General features: G+C 41.8%; 1 protein-coding gene across 2 annotated transcripts in view; it reads right to left on the bottom strand.

Annotated features, from left to right (window-relative positions):
• Positions 1 to 18227, bottom strand: part of NKAIN3 (sodium/potassium transporting ATPase interacting 3) — a 551158-nt gene that overhangs the window by 170101 nt on the left and 362830 nt on the right. The window lies entirely within an intron of this gene.

The raw sequence follows: 18227 nt of genomic DNA, 5'->3' as shown, positions 1-18227 counted from the left end.
TGCCTACCAGAGACCCACCTCAGGACAAAATATCCACACAGACTAAAAAGGAAAGGCTGGAAACAAATTTTCCAAGCAAATGGACAAGAAAAAAGAGCCAGGGTAGCAATACTCATATCAGACAAAATAGACTTTAAAAAAGGGCCATAAAGAGAGGCCCAGAAGGTCACTTCATAACAGTCAAGGGAAGATTCCACCAAGAAGACATAAACATTGTAAATATATATGCACCCAACATAAGAACACCCAAATACATAAAGAAAATCTTAGAGGACTTCAAGAAAGATATTGACAGCAACACAATTATAGTAGGGGATTTTAATACCCCACTGTCAAAAATGGACAGATCTTCTGAACAAAATATCAACAAAGATGTTGTGGCATTGAACAATGCCCTAGATGAAATGGACTTCACTACAATAAATTAAATAAATAAAATTGAAAAATAATCTAACTTTCAAGACCATAATAACAAAACTTTATTTTTAATGAATGTCTACAATTCCACATTTAAATATTTTCCCAATGCACTTGACACTTACCTCTCATTTTTAAAAGATATTGTATGTGTATACTCTAATGTCTTAAACTGAGAAGTTTTTGAGTGGAATGATACCACTAATATTAGTTTAGGAGTTTTATTGTTACGTTAAATACAATACACAATTAACATTTTTAATTTTTTAATTTTTAGTTTTTACATTTATTTATTTAATTGATGTTCAAGTAGTTTTCTGTCTTTTATTTCCATCCCAGACCACTCCTCCAGTGCTCCCACCTCCCTCCCATTTCCACCCCCCTTAGTTTTTGTCCATGTGTCCTTTATTACTAGTTCCTGTAAACCCTACCCCCTTTCCCCTGAAATTCCCTGCCCTCTCTCCTCTGGTCACTGTCAGCCTATTCTCTATTTCAGTGTCTTTGGTTATATTTTGCTTGCTTATTTGTTTTGTTGTTTAGGTTCCTGTCAAAGGTGAGATCATACGGTATCCTACCCTTTGCAACAGCATGGATGGAACTGGAAAGCATTATGCTGAGTGAAATAAGTCAAGTGGTGAAAGACAACTGACATTTTTAAAATCTAAAGTGAGCATGTGCAGCCATGGTGGAACTGAAAATTGCATAGTTTTTATTGGATATTCTACATTCATTGAACTTTTAACATTCTCTGTGGCAAAGTTTCAAGTGTAAAGACATTGTGAGGGTCACCTAGAGAAGTAAGGTATGGCCACTGACCTGAAGATGGCTGCTAATCTAGACCTGAAGGCAGGCACATAAAAGAAGGAGATCACCCAACAGAAGAATGAAGGAAGTGCTCACCAGATCCAGGAACATCCTTGGCTGCTGTTAGCCCATTGGGTGCCTGAGCAGGAGCTGCTGTGGATGGCTGCAGCCCTGTGCATCCCGTGCACAGGGGGCAAGTTGTTAGTGAAGGCTTTGGGACTACAACAGAAAAATTAGTTCCAAATGGGCAAGGTTCCAGGAAGGCTTCCAGGAAGAGGTGGCATTTGGATTTGGAAGAGTGTGTGGCATCTCAGCAAGTAGAGAAACCTGGGAAATACAGTCTGTTTTTCATGCTGGCCTGTCTCTAACTGATGAAATAGGGGTCCAGAGACTCATTTTGAAGGAAGATAACTTGAACAGCTGAGGTATTATATACCTTTCACATCAATTTGCCACACAGGACCCTGCTGCCTGTGACTCAGCACATTTAGTGTTCCCCATTTACTCAATGGCAAAAATAGGATTTTGCTTTTCTTTCAACAGAGACTGAACACGGGCATGATAGAAAATCACTGACCTGTGGGGAGTATCACTTGATGGGCATTTAACAGCCCACCAAGTTTTTCAACTCTCTGTCCATTTGAAGGAACCCCCATGTTTCCACAAGCCATAAAATATGTAATGGCTAAATTTGAGATTTTTCTAATTGGGAGTTACAAAGCATGACTGAAGCGTATGTGGTCCCAGTAAACTGTTGGATACAGGCTGTGAGATTCTGACAAATGGCTGGCTATATGTAATAAAGAGGGGGACATCAGACACTGCACCAAACTGAGACTCCACCTGTCTGAGGCCATGTTTTAAAACACCCAGATGGCCAAATTCATCGCTGCATGGAGTGGCATTGTGAATCCAATTGGGAGAAAAGATTCTACGGCCAAAAAGTGGTTCTAATACAATCAGATGAAAAGTTTACAATCTCACAGAGATTAATAAAAGGTAAATCTGGCTGGACTTAATGCTGACCTTTAATGAAATACTTTACCTTTCAGCAACCACAGATAAGCTATAGGAGAAAAGACTAGCTGTGTATAATATTACAGCTAAGATTAAGGATCAAAATGCAAATGTAATATTTAGAAATAAATTGTTTCTGGCCAGGAGCACCATGGAACTATTCGGGCCTATAAAGTAGATGGGTGGGAGACAGTGGTACAAAAATATAACATTTTTTTCAGTTTAGAAAACATGGCCTGATGATGATTTATTTTATTTTGTCTATAATTGAGAAAGTGCAGCATTTTCAAACTATAGTTGTTGAAAATCAATCAACTAAACGGCACAAAGCATTAATCTATTATACAGTTTTTAAAATATGCTAAGTTTATTTTTCAAAAAACTGGATAAATAAAAATGTGCTTTAGATCATGCATTTGAGCTTTTTATATAGGACTCATTATCTTTGCATCTCCAGTTGCTTGGCCAAATGTGACAATTAATGAGTGATTCCAGGTTTATTGATACATGTCCATTCAATTGACCATTTTGATTGAATTAGGGAATGATGGGAAAATATATTTTATCTGGGAGTCTGTGCAGTATTTCATAGTTCATAAAACACTTCCACATTTGAGTGAAATTATCCTGGGGCAACGCTGGAAAAATGCCACTTCTTCATTTTTTTAGCTTAGAAAACTGCCGTGCAGAGTCGGGACAACCTGACCCACAGCATCGGTGTTTAGGCTGTAGACCTGGGATTGGCTGGGTGTTCTGGTCTCCTGACTGGCACAGCTTCCCTGCACAGCTCCTCTGAATTATCAAGGAAATTCAAGCCAAAAAAGTTGCTTCAGAGATTTCTTCCCCTTTCCCTCAACTTCCTCAAATTGACTGTTTTAGTAGTAGAGAAGTAGCCTAAACGAACCTAGAGTCTTTCTGACTTTCAAAGCCATCACCAAGCAATTAAATAACTACATTTAAAACAAATCTTATTTTAAAAATATAAGAGTCTAAATCATAATTCATAGGTTATCTATTTTCCCCACTCTGCATGGTGGCTAAGTGTGAGGAGCATAAAGTACTGTGAGTGAGCTTTCTGTGGTATTCTACCACAAAGACCACAGTTCCTGACTAATCGTAATTTCAGGGAAGTTAATCACAGCAAACAGTTTAAAGACCTTCCTTTAGCAACAGCAAATGACAGACAAAGAAGAATAAATCATGGAAAAGGGAGGTTAGGCTTTTGAAGATCTTAAGTTCAACTAACAGATTCCTCATCTTCCCTGCCTTCTCCCCATTCAGTATGGAAAAGGAGGTAGAAAACAAGCAGATATTTAGAAGCATTCAGTATACAGTTTTCCAATTTGTTACAGCAGCAATAAGTTAATCCGAATGTCCACAGTATTAAAAGCAGTTTAACTCATTAGCACTAATTCCCTGTTGAAGGGTAATACCAATTAAAGATGCTTTTAATTGTTCATCACTCATAATTGAATATAGATTCTCAATGTAACTATTTAGAATTAGAAATATATTTATAGAGAAACCTAGCAATGTGCTTTAGAATAATGCAGCATGTCATTCTAATTTCCTTGAACTTGTTTGATCTTTTTAAAACAGATTTTGTGGGGTTATATCAAATTAATTTTCCAATTTTCAAAAAGTAGGAAGTGAAATGATACAAATTATTGGTAGTATTTTGAAAATATTTCAGTACAAATGAATAAGAAATGATGTGTCGCTATCCCGAGGAAGGTCATAAGGAATCCAGTCTGTGTCCAATGAGAATAACAGGGTATTTACTTCTCTGATGCGGTCGGGTTAGCAGACGGAGAATGCAGAGAAACAGTTGTGCAGGACTGGTTCTTAAATTGGCACAAACTTAGGCAATCTTCTTCGGGTAGAAAATTATGAAATTTGAACAACAGATAACCGACTTAATAACTACTTACAACATCCGCCCTCACCGGTGCTTATTAATAAATTATAAATAAATAAATAAAATCGATCACAAGAGAGGTTTTCAGAGTCCATCTCTTCACCTGTCTTCTTCGGTATTTTTCCAATCACTTATGTTTCTTAAGTAAAGAAATAAAGGGCATTCTTTCCCTCGATTAGTAATTAACTGCATGACTAATAAATACACTGAAATCAAAATTATCTTGACATGATGTAACCATCGGCTGAAATCTACCAAATTGCAGTTTAACTGGAAAACTGCAAGGTCCTACACTTGATTGTAAATGGTGGGGGAAGATGTAGACTAATAGTTTTAGGAATTAAATTTGATAGGAGCTACACATGAATCATGAATATAGCCTTTAAAAAGGCAAACATCTTAAACTGAATAAATACGAGCAAAACATCTGGAAGTGACAGGGTGGTTGTACTCTGCCCTGTGCTTCAGGGGCCTCCCAACTCTGAGTGTTGCTCTTGAAGAGGAGACAGAAAGGACTCAGATGGTAGATGAACTCGAACTTGTATCATATGTGCAACAACTCAATATTCACCCTTTCAGAATAGACTAAGCACTGGAGTGGAGCAGGACAACTCTTTTCAAGTATTTGAAGGCCTGTTATTTAGAAGCAAGGTTTATGCACAAGTAAGTAAGCGTTCTTCCCACTCCAGGGCAGGCATCATTTAAAACAATGTATGTTCTATTGACCGCATCTGTGGAAAAGGAAAACTGATTTGCAGCATTTTACTTTGTCCTTTCTATTTTCTTTGTGTTACTCAGTTTTCACTGATTTCATCTGCTTTTAGATCCAATTTATAATTAGTTTCATTATATGATGTTGGGTGTTGAGATGAATTAGTGAACAAAACAGACAAGGACCCCTTCCCTAAAGACTGTGTTCTAGTATGTGAGAGGTCCCGGAGGCTGGGAGGAGGACAGAGACAAGCAACAAAAAACTTAATACAATTAATAAGCAAGTTATTTAGTTTGTTAGAAAGTGACAGATTCTATTAAGAAAGAAACAATAGAGTTTATTAGGAGTGCAGGAAGTCTGCAATTTTAAATAGGGGGTGATAAGGACGGTCTTATTGAGAAAGTGATATATGAGAAAAATCTTAAAGAGGAGGGGGCAAGAAGTCATGAGAATAACTCATGGAAGAGAATACTAGGCAGAGGGAACAACATGTGCAAAGGTCCTGAGACCTTTTCCAGCAGAAGGCGTCCAGTGTGGCTAGAGCAGGGTGGGCAAATAGTAGGATAGAGGATGAGGATGAAGTGGTAATAGGGGGGTTGGGGAGGATGTTTCCATAGGTTACATAGTGCCTGTAGGCTGGTGTAAAACTTCGCTTTTACTCCAAGCAGAATAAGGACCCATGCAGAGTATGAAACAGAGGGCTGCTATGGTCTGATGTGTGTCTTAAAAACATCACTCTCGTTATGGCTTTGAAAATAGACTGTACAGGGGCTAGCACAAAGAAATTCAAGTCGAGTCTCAGCCTTCTTTTCCACAGTAAAATAAAAAGGAAGCAATTTAACAGTGTCATCTCCTATTTATTGGATACTTTATTAGCGTTTTACTGAGGAAAAATGTAACAGGGCAGATCACAGAGAAATCATTGAACTATATTACTGGAAAAAACCTTGAGAAATAATCTATTCCACCTTGCCTCAGTCAGACAGCATTCCAATAAGTGATTTCAGACATATATGAATCTGCTTTATGTTAGAACACTTCTAGTAAGATAAATTTAATAGCTCCTTATAATCCACACTCCAAAGCTTTACAGATGTCTCTATTGGAATTCTTCATTTTGTGCATTACAATGTATTCTTTTTTAGTTTCTTTATTTATTTAAATGAACACGTAGAACAAAGAGGACTAAATGTAGCACCAAAACTCCAGATTTCTAATCACATGGTATTCTCATCACACTGGCATCCTGTGTAACCTTTGTCACACCATCCCGTCCCCATGGACGATTAAAGGAACAGATGCAGACCCTTCCTCTAGCTCCTAGGAAGAAATGAGCTCCATAAATCCAAGATATAATTAGAATCATTGTTGGTATTATTCTATTCTCATTAGAAGTGAAGAATTAATCCAAACCCTCACTAGGATTTTAACTCAGCAAGACGGTGTGTGTTGCCTGCAGATATGAAGTCCTCAGGAAGCACTTAGTTGTGAATTCTGAGTCAGGAAGAAAACACTCAGAATTCACCATAAGCTTTTAATCCTGATTTAGATCCATTCTTACTCTATTACAACGAGTAAACGTTAAGGGAAAAAATCATGACAGTAATTTAAAAAATGTTTAACCGAACAGTTTAATATAGCTAACATAAAGTCCCTTGGAAAATACACTTTAGCTGTTCAATCACAGGGTTGAAATTAGATACTTATCTGAATGAAAATTTACTAGAAGACCATTAAAAACTAGGAGTCAACAGCTTAGGTTCTCAGTTTAAACACGAGATTGTGTGTGTGCATTGGGAGCTGGGAAACAATGTGATTTATAAAAATTCAAATCTCATGTGGCCTCGGATTCAGAGGAGTGATGGCAGAAACGGCAGCATTGGCCGTGATAATTCTAAGTGTCCTAGACAGGGTCATATAGTCAGCAATTCTGAAGCCTTCACTGTCCCTGAGTTCAGCTTTCAAAACTAAGAAGAGTCCAAAAAAAAAACAACAACCCAAACACCTGTGAACAATAGCTAACATTGTGCACAACATTGAGTCCATGTTGACCGTATGTGAAGTGGAGTTCTTCATCTTTGCTCCTTTATTCCCTAGGCTTGTTATTAAAACCATTCATAAAAACCATTCATTCTTAGATCCAGGCTCAATTTTGGATTTATTGTCCATTACTCCTCTGCCCTTTCAAGCCCACATCGAGTACTGGACATTCCATTCTTGGACATGCCCAATATTCTTCTCTGCTCTGTCCATTGACAATTTCTTGCTGCACCTTAATATTATTATTATTATTATAATTATTATTATTATCATCATCATCAACATCATCACCAGCCTAGATCTAGACAATCCCAGGACCTTCCCAACTGGTCATCTGTTGCAAAGGCTTTCCTCTAATGAATTCTCCATGCTGTTCCTGTCCTTATTTTCCTAAAGCTTTGCCTCTGTTGTTTGTTGGTCAAGTATCACTGAGCCAGAGCCAGATGTATGCACTGTGCTAGGTACTGGCAATGGGGAGGCAAATAAGACTTGGCCTTTTCACTTGTGGAAATTGCAATCAAGCTTGGCAGAGAGACATGGAATTAAATGATTATAATACAATATAATTAGTGACTCATTATGAGCATGCACAAAGTGCCATTGCCATAGAAGGAGGGGATCAAGGCCACCTAAGGTCATTAGGAAAATCTTGCACAGGAGAAGGTGATATGAAATCTGTGTACTGAGGGAGAGGTGGGCTTCCACCAGGCAGACACAAGGGAAATGCTGATTCTAGGCAGAGAGAACAATATTTGCAGAGACATAGAGATATGAAATATAGCAAGTTGGAAGAGCTTGAACTTTTCCAATATTTCTAAAGGGTAGGATGTGAATTTTAAAAAAGCAGAAAAATTGAAAACAGTGTCTGGGATGGGTTTCATGTGGAAGACTATGTGACTTTATTCCATATTTCATAGATAATGGAAGTGTGGAGCAATATTTAGGAAGATGGCTGTAGAACGTGTTTGTTGACTGGATGGGTCATGGACCATCAGGAAGGAGGCCAGCTACTCTCGTGCAGGAGTCCAGGGAAGAAACGATTAAGGCAGTCCAGGTCAGGGAAGAAATGGCAGGGGCTAGGCCCCATTCTAGAGTTGGTAACGTTGAGGCTTTTTACTGGAATTGGGGCAAATCTTCTGTCTCTTCACTTGCTTGGTCAAAGTTTAGTTATTGCAACTTTTTCTATTTGTTGTCCAGGACTGATCGGATATGGCCCACGTCCTTGTGTATTTCCATGTACATGACAGTTGCTCTTTTCCTAGATTATACATGTCCCATGTCTCCCCTTGGGTCATGGTTTTCACACTGGGTTCTTCAAGGCCTTAGGACTAGTTAGGGGTGACTCAGGGTCCTTACAAGAGGTGCTCAGACAGGACAGAGGGGAGATCAAAGGGCATTTTCTCATACCTCCACCCCACACTTTACAGAGCCAGTTCTGCTTTTATTTGTTTTGTGTGAGGTTCCCCATAAGATTTTGTTTGAAGAAAGCTGTTTAAACAACTTCTGCTCAAGGAAGTGGGTAAGATTTATGCATTTCAGTATTCCCTTAGCATTGATATCAGACTTGGAGGAATAGCTCAATCCATTTCATGCCAAGATGTAGAAAAAGGCTGGGCTGAGCCTTTGGTATGACCATGGAGAAATACTATATATCATATGACTGCAAGTCACACGATGATGCTATTCCTGATGCCAGATGTATAGAAAGGTCAAAAGTCCCATGGAGAAGCTTGCTCTTTCCAATGTTTCCAGATAAGAAAATGCCTCTTGTAATGGGGCACAGATTCTTAGGTCGTGGGGAACATAGTATAGAATGCTTCAAAGAGGAGATCGGGGAAGATGGCGGCGGAGTAGGACAAAGGATTTCGCTTCTCTCCACGCACCGGAGAAGGACCTGGCTGATCTGCGGAAGAGCACAGCAGATGCCAAACTGGGACCCAGCATATAAGAAGGCAGGACTCCAGAGACTGTAGCGGACACTGAATGACCAGAGGTTGAGGAGAGGAGCGACCGCAGATCAACAAGGGCGCAGATTGGAAAACACCATAAGAGATCGGTCTTCCAGTAGTGGCAGAGAGAGGAGTGAGCATTCGGAAGCAAGCTCCGATAACCCGTGGAGTCAGGTTGCTGGCTTGGGAGAACTGAGAGTTGCCAAAGCACTCCCTGCTTCGAGGGGCCCGTGCATGCCTGTGAGCAGTCCCGGGGAATCTCCGGCTGCTGTCAGGGCCTCCAGAAGTGGGTCAATGGCGAGCTCCATCCCTACTCAGCCGGCACAGACCACCTCCATCCCCGCTTGCCCGGCGGCTTGGCGGCTCGGGCCAGCTCCAGCCCTGCTCAGCTGGCGAAGACTAGGAGACACTGTGAGTCAAGCATTGATCTTCCGCTTGACCGGCTGCTAGACCCGCGCCATCGCCGGTGCCTGCTCCCTCAGCTGCGCGCACCTTCCCAGCCCCCCCCCGCCCNCCCTCCCCCCCCCCCCCCCCCCCCCCCCCCCCCCCCAGTTTCGTTGACCACCAGTCTCGAGGGCCTTCCGGGCCCCCGGTTTCGTCAACCGCTGGTCCCCCGCACCTTCCCGGCCCCCGAGGGGCCCCGAGCAGGCCGTCTACCCTCTACTCGGGGAACTTCCAGTCGCCCGTGCTTTTCCGGTGGGGCGGGGTCTGCGGCAACCCTCGGCTTGGGGAATTGAGAGTCGCCCAGGTGATCCCTGTGGCACAGGACCTGCACAGGCTGGCGAATAAATTCGGGGAGTCTCTGGCTGCTGGCTGGGCCCCTGGAAGAGGGCCAGTCACCAGCTTCACCCCTACTCAGTCGGCGCAGACAGGGAAACACAGGGAGTCAGGCTGTTGCTGTTGGTTTGGGAGAATTGTGAGTTGCCCTGTGTATTCAGCCACAACACAGGGAAAGGTCCACACCCAAGCCTACGAGAACAAGAAAGCCAGGCTGGGAGCTTGCACCCTCATTTCAGACCAGGGCTGGGAAGCCTGGGAGAAAATCTGCTCTCAGTAGGGTGCAGGTGAGAGGCGCCAGTCTGGATCTTGGGGGGTACTGGCAAGACCAGTTGAGTGTACCAAGGCGCGAGAAGAACCACAATAACAGCCCCTCGGGCTGCTGCAGTTAGTGAGACCAGACGGTTTGACTCGCTGGACACCAACCGGAGGAGTAGTGGGAGCAGAGAAGACCAAGATACCTACAGGAGACTGCACCGCTGAATTCCACAGGTATCCTCCACAGAAGTTCACGCCATAAACTCAGGGTACCAGAACAGATCAATCTAAGAAGCTGAGGCCAACGAGAAGAGCAGCACAAACAATGGGGAGACAAAGAAACAATCCCCAAATGAAAGAAAAGGAGGAAGCCACAGAAAGAATGTTAGATGAAATAGAGGCCAGTCAACTATCAGATGTGGAATTCAAAGCACTGGTTATCAGGAAATTCAAAGAGCTTACAACGAACTACCAGAAACTACAGGGGAGCTACAATGAACTCTCCACAAACTATACCAGCATGAAAAAGGAAATAGAAGCCATCAGCAAAGGCCAAGAGGAAATGAAAAATACAATTTCTGAATTGAAGAACACAGTAGAAGGTATGAAGAGTAGGATTGATGAGGCGGAGGACCGCATAAGCGAGCTCGAAGACAAGGTGGAAAGAATCTCCCAGACAGACGAGGTAATGGAAAAGAGAATCAGAAAAAATGAGGAGAGTCTAAGAGAAATACAAGACAATATGAAACGTAATAATATCCGAATAATAGGAATACCAGAAGGGGAAGAAGAAGAACAAGGGATAGAAAACCTACTTGAAAGAGTAATAACAGAAAATTTTCCTAAGATGAGGGGAGAGAAAGTCACACGAATCCAGGAATCGCAGAGAGTCCCAGGCAGGTGGAACCCAAAGAGGCCTACTGCAAGACACATCATCATTAAAATGGCAAAACTCCAGGACAAAGAGAGAATCCTAAAGGCAGCAAGGGAGAAAAAGGAAGTAACATACAAGGGGGTCCCAATAAGGTTGGCTAATGACTTCTCAACGGAAACATTCCAAGCAAGAAAAGAATGGCAGGAAATATTCCAAGTAATGAGAAACAGAGGCCTACAACCGAGACTGCTTTATCCAGCAAGGCTCTCAATCAAGATAGAAGGCCAAATAAAGAGCTTCCAAGACAAAAGAAGTCTAAAAGAATACGCCTCCACAAAACCTGCTCTACAAGAATTACTAAAAGGGCTGCTTTAAGGAAAGGAAGGAAAAGAGAGAGACAGAGAGGAACACAGGTACATAAATGGCAATGAATAAGTACCTTTCGATAATAACTTTAAACGTAAATGGATTAAATGCACCAATTAAGAGACATAGAATAGCTGAATGGATAAGAAAGCATGACCCACACATATGCTGCCTACAAGAGACTCACCTGAGGACAAAAGACCACCACAGACTGAAAGTGAAAGGATGGAAACAAATTTTCCAAGCAAATGGACATGAAAAAAAAGCCGGGGTAGCAATCCTCATATCAGACAAAATAGACTTCAAAAAAAAGGCTATAAAGAGAGACCCAGAAGGTCACTTCATAATACTCAAGGGAAGAATCCACCAAGAAGACATTAACATCATAAATATATATGCACCCAACACAGGAGCACCCAAATATATAAAGAAAATCCTAGAGGACCTCAAGAAAGATATTGACAGCAACACAATTATAGTAGGGGATTTTAACACCCCACTGTCAAAAATGGACAGATCTTCCAAACAAAATATCAACAAAGATATAGCAGCATTAAACGACACTCTAGAAGAAATGGACCTAATTGATATATATAGAGCCATCCATCCCAAAGAAACTAAATACACTTTCTTTTCAAACGCACATGGAACATTTTCAAAGATAGATCACATGATAGGACACAAAACCAGTCTCAACAACTTCAGGAAAATAGAAATCATACCAAGCATCTTCTCTGATCACAAGGGACTGAAATTGGAAACCAACCCCACAGGAAAAAACCCAAAACACCCAAAATCATGGAGACTGAATGGTAGGCTATTGAACAATGAATGGGTCAAGATTGAAATTAGGGAGGAAATCAAAAAACTCCTTGAAACAAATGAAAATGAACTCACCACAACCCAAAATTTATGGGACACAGTGAAGGCAGTCCTGAGAGGGAAGTTCATAGCGATACAGGCTCACCTAAAGAGGATAGAAACATTTCAAACAAACAACCTAACCCAACGCCTGCAAGAACTCGAGGAACAACAACAAAGACAGCCCAGAGCAAGTAGAAGGAAGGAAATAACCAAGATCAAAGCAGAATTAAATGACATAGAGACTAAAAGCACAATTCTAAAGATCAATGAATCCAGGAGTTGGTTTTTTGAAAAGATAAACAAAATAGACAAACCTTTAAGTAGGCTCATTAAGAAAAGAAGAGAGAGGACACAAATAAACACAATCAGAAATGAAAGAGGAGAGATTACAACTGATACCACAGAAATAGAAAGGATTGTAAGAAATTACTATGCGGAACTGTATGCCAAGAAATTTGAAAACCTGGGTGAAATGGACAAATTTCTAGAAAAATATAATCTTCCAAAACTCAATGAAAAAGAAGCAGAAAACCTGAACAGGCCAATAACAGCAAATGAAATTGAAGAAGTAATCAAAAAACTCCCATCACACAAAAGCCCTGGGCCAGATGGTTTCACAGGAGAATTCTACAAAGCTTTTAAGGAAGAGCTAACCCCTATTCTTCACAGACTATTCCAAAAAATCCAAAAGGAGGGAAAACTCCCCAACTCTTTCTATGAAGCCAGCATCACCCTAATCCCAAAGCCAGATAGAGACACAACAAAGAAAGAAAATTACAGACCAATATCACTGATGAACATAGATGCTAAAATCCTCAACAAAATATTGGCAAATCGCATCCAACAATACATCAAAAAGATCATACACCATGACCAAGTGGGATTCATCCCGGGGATGCAAGGATGGTTCAATATACGCAAATCAATAAATGTAATACACGAAATAAACAAAAGCAAAGACAAAAACCACATGGTCATATCAATAGATGCGGAAAAAGCTTTTGATAAGGTACAACACCCATTTATGATAAAGGTACTCAGCAAGGTGGGAATAGAGGGAACATTCCTCAATATAATAAAGGCCATATATGAAAGACCTACAGCCAACATCATACTCAATGGGCAAAAACTAAAAGCTTTTCCACTAAGATCAGGTACAAGACAAGGTTGCCCACTTTCACCACTTCTATTCAATATAGTATTAGAAGTTCTAGCTGCAGCGATCAGACAAGAAAAGGAAATAAAAGGCATCCAAATCGGAAAGGAGGAAACAAAACTGGCATTGTTTGCAGATGACATGATAGTGTACATGGAAAACCCTATAGCCTCTACCAAAAAACTGCTGGAACTAATAAATGAATTTGGCATAACAGCGGGATACAAAGTTAATATCCAGAAATCAAAGGCATTTTTGTATACCAACAATGAAGCAGCAGAAGCAGAAATCAGGAAAAAAATCCCATTCGATATAGCAAAAAGAAAAATAAAATATCTGGGAATAAACCTAACCAAGGAGGTAAAAGACCTGTATGCAGAAAACTACACAACACTGAAGAAAGAAATCAAGGAAGACACAAATAAATGGAAACATATACCGTGTTCATGGATTGGAAGAATTAACATCATCAAAATGTCCATACTACCCAAAGCAATTTACAGATTCAATGCAATACCTATTAAAGTACCAATGGCGTATTTCACAGACATAGAACAAACACTTCAAAAATTTATATGGAACCAGAAAAGACCCCGAATAGCTGCTGCAATTTTGAGAAAGAAGAACAAAGTAGGAGGGATCACAATACCTGATATCAAACTGTATTACAAGGCCACTGTAATCAAAACAGCCTGGTACTGGCACAAAAACAGGCACATAGACCAATGGAATAGAACAGAGAGCCCAGAAATAAACCCAACTCTCTACAGTCAATTAATATTCGACAAAGGGGGCAATAACATAAAATGGAGTAAAGACAGCCTTTTCAACAAATGGTGTTGGGAGAACTGGACAGCTACATGCAAAAAAATGAAACTTGAGCACCAACTTACACCATACACCAAAATAAATTCAAGGTGGATAAAAGACTTAAATATAAGCCGTGAAACCATTAAAACCCTAGAGGAGAGCCTTGGCAAGAAAATCTCAGATATTCCACGCAGCAATATTTTTACTGATACGTCCCCTAGAGCAAGGAACATAAAGGAAAGAATAAACAAATGGGATCTCATCAAAATTAAAAGCTTCTGCATGGCTAAGGAAAACAGTATCAAGATACAAAGAGAAGCAACAGCTTGGGAAAACATATTTGCCAATGATACCTCAGATAAGGGTTTAATCTCCAAAATATACAAAGAACTCATTCGGCTCCACTCAAAGAAGACAAGCAACCCAATCAAAAAATGGGCAGAGGACTTGAACAGACATTTCTCCAAGGAGGACATACAGAGAATCCAGAGACACATGAAAAGATGCTCGATATCACTAGCTATCAGAGAGATGCAAATTAAAACCGCAATGAGATACCACTTAACACCAGTCAGATTGGCTATCATAAACAAAGAAACAAACAACAAGTGCTGGAGAGGTTGTGGGGAAAAGGGGACTCTAGTTCACTGTTGGTGGGATTGCAGACTGGTACAACCACTATGGAAAACAGTATGGAATTTTCTAAGAAAACTAAAAATGAACGTACCTTTTGACCCAGCAATTCCACTCTTGGGAGTATATCCTAAGAACCCTGAAACACCAATCCAAAAGAACCTATGCACCCCGATGTTCATAGCAGCACAATTTACGATAGCCAAGAGTTGGAAGCAGCCTAGATGCCCATCGGTAAATGACTGGATCAAAAAACTATGGTACATTTACACAATGGAATTCTATGCTGCAGAAAGGAAGAAGGAACTACTACCCTTTGCAACATCATGGATGGAACTGGAAAGCATTATGCTGAGCGAAATAAGCCAGGCGGTGAAAGACAAATATCATATGATCTCACCGTTAACAGGAATCTAAACAAACAAAACAAGCAAGCAAAATACGACCAATGACACTCAAATATGGAACAGGCTGTCAGGGCCCAGAGGGGAGAGGGGAGAGAATCATAGGGGAAAAGGGAATGGACTCACATGAACAAGTATAAAAGACACATGGACAATAACAAAGGTGGGGGGTGGAAAGGGGAGGGAGGCGGGGAGCATGGGGTGGGGGGCGGCGGGCAGGGTTGGGAATATAAGACAGAAACCTGTACTTGAACAAGAATTAAATAAAAATTATATTAAAAAAAGAATGCTTCAAAGAGATATAAAGTGTTTTACTGAAATATGACTTGGTCAAGATACCATTGTGATATAGATGAAATCATCTCTCAGTTAAAATCAGGTAAGCTGAATTATCTCTGACCTTCTTACATAACACAAAGAACCCAAGGAACCACAGCCACAGCTCATAAATGGAGCATTCTAATAACACATTTGGTACTAGCAATGTAACAGGGTGCAGCCAGGGAGCCGCCCAAAGAGGGATTTGTACTGGGGTCCAGAACTCAGGGTGTCCAGGAAATATTAAAACTATGGGATGCCCTCATCCCCACAAGTTTGAACTGGGGGCTGGGACACATGGAGCAGGGCCACTGAGAGCTGTTTTGTGCAGCAAGTTTTGCAGCTAACCTCTGGCATGGTCATTTAACATATCTAAAACTTTTAACTGGTTTCATAGATACATCAAATAATTGTGGCTGTGCTTTGAAGCAGGGAGATGGGAGTGAGAACAACCCATGACCTAACTAGGAGACAACTCTCCATGGTTACAATGCCTGCGTGAGAGCTTGGAGATGATAGACTTCAAGCCATGGGGCCATGACTGCTTGGACTTATTATGGCAGCCCAGAAAGATGGAAAAATACGAGAATGCTGGCCAGTGTAGCTGATTGTGGGAGGAATCGGAAGTGGGGCTGCAGGGGAAGACTGGCACTGGGATTTAAACCCAGGCGCAGCAGCCCTGTGGGTCCAACCCACACAGCTTTGACGAGAAGAGAGAGCCATGGAACTTTGGGACTCTCTTTGCTTCCAAAAATGTAGCAGCGATGCAGATCTCTCTCTTAGCAGTTTGGAAGACTGCAGGAGTGATGCTGCGGGGAGGAAAGGGGTGAGAGGACTCTTGCTGGTGGGCCATGAGAAGGTTTTGGATGGAGAACTGGAGATTGTAGCGGTGACACAGCTGATGGTGCTGGGAGCCGAGGGAGGCCTGCCAGCTGAGCACGGATTACTGGGAAGAACTGGGTCTACTGGAGCCATAAACCTCTATTTCTTTTCCTGATATATGGTACCCCAGAATGGGATAAGGGGTGAAGGAAGGACTGTGTGGGTTTGTGGGTGTTTTAAGGGACTTTGGGATTTTAACAAAGACATTAAGTCATTACTCTTAAGTCTGTGTAACTTTTGAATAAATAATTCCTTTCCTTTTCACCAATCTCTGACATGGAGAGCTATAATTCCCTGGTGGCAGGCAAGGCAAACCTAGCACAGGGCGACGCCGGCAGAAGGGGGTCCACTTGATAACAGCATTTTGTCTTCCCCGTGTCTGTTCTGTAACAGTAACATATTAGGAAATAATAACTGACTTTTAGATTCATGTGGCTTGTTATGCAACAAAGCTAACTGATCCAGCAGTGTAACTCATATGCCATCAATTCCGTGCACTCTTCCCGGATGAATCTTGCTAGGAAAACAAAATAAAACACAATGCAAAGTCACTCTTTCCTTTTGTAGAGGAGAGTGACCTAAGATGAGGCAATAGAGAAAGACAGGGCCCAGAACAGGCAGGGCCTGAGGGGCCTTGTTAAGGATTTTTACATTTAACACTCTCAAACGTACCATTTTTTTCTCCCGTGGAGATTTCTCAAAATTATGTTTACAGTCACAACATTTTGAAATCTGGGGACAATTGAAAATCTCTGCGAAAACATTCCAGCGCCCTGGGTTTACGTGAACTCAGGCAGCACACACCCACCACCGGACTCCGCCTCCACTGGCCCCATTCTGCTTGTCATGCAAACTACACATTTGAAACCGGGCTTAGAATCCCAGACGACGGAGTGACTCTCTTTCTTGGGTCACATTCCAGAACGGAGGCACTTAAGACCCTCCCAGATCCACTGGAGTAGCCGCTCTCCAATAACACCTGCTTTGATAATCACTTCCACGAAGGAGGAGGTAAGGGGCAATGCCAGACGGGAAAGCACAGGTTGCTACTTTGCCTCAAGGACTTCTTTTTAAGGGAACTGAACTACTCACTTGAAACTGTGAAACTCTAAGAGATGTAAACGTTTTCAAAGGCCCCTGGGGGTCAGGCAACTTGATCCTCTATTATGGATGGCAAGGATCAGGAGTCTCGTGACAGCAGGAAAACAAATTGTTATCTTCGCAATGTATTCCATCGCTTTTGGTTTGGATCCAAAGCATCAGGGAAGACAATGGAAACCCGTGAAGCAGTTAACAAACGTAGTGTCTCCCTCCACCTGTGCGGAGCAATAACAAGGATAATTGCTTTTACATCTCCTGCCCCACAGACACTGTGCAGTGAGGTTCATGACTTTGCACCTTGCCCTGAGTGCAGCTTATTCAGACAATCTCAGGCTGCTGCCTCATCAGTGGAACGTTTTGTTTGTGTGAAATGTGTGCAGCTGTCGGGGGAAACCTAATCAGCTCTGTAAACTGAGAAACTGGTTGAGAGTCCCTCCGTCACCATGGTCGGCTTCCTACCCACCCGGCGTCTGGACAACTGTCTATACTCTCCAGGGCTGCCGGCCAGGCAGACGGAGACAGAGACAGAAGCTTCCGTGGAGGCGCTGAGGCTGAATACCTCGTGCTTTTCAGTGATGAATTTGGAAAACATCCCAGACTGTGCATCTGCCTTGGCATAATAGCTTGTACTTCAGAGAATGAGGCTTTCAAGGGAGACAGTGAGAACAAGCACTTCTATTCACAGAGGGAGGGTGACATTTCTTCCTTCTTTCAGGGACAAGTGCCTGCCTTGTTACGCTCTGCCCCCATCGTTGTAGCTGCTGGTGAATGTGTGGAGTCAGGAAGTGCCCACTTGGTGCACAAGCCCCGCTGAGGGGAGCCCCGCCAGCTCGTCCAAAGGAGGCTGCTTAGGCTGGGTGGGTGGGTCTCGAAGTGAGACCCCTGGATTCATGCAGCAAGGTCAAAGAGCTTGTTTCACTCTTACCC

Source organism: Sturnira hondurensis, unplaced genomic scaffold (genome assembly GCF_014824575.4).
Source record: "Sturnira hondurensis isolate 20B ecotype Veracruz unplaced genomic scaffold, ASM1482457v3 Scaffold0010128, whole genome shotgun sequence".
Lineage (NCBI taxonomy): Eukaryota > Metazoa > Chordata > Mammalia > Chiroptera > Phyllostomidae > Sturnira > Sturnira hondurensis.
The sequence above is the reverse complement of the archived record's forward strand: the minus strand, read 5'-3'. Positions and strand labels throughout refer to the sequence as shown.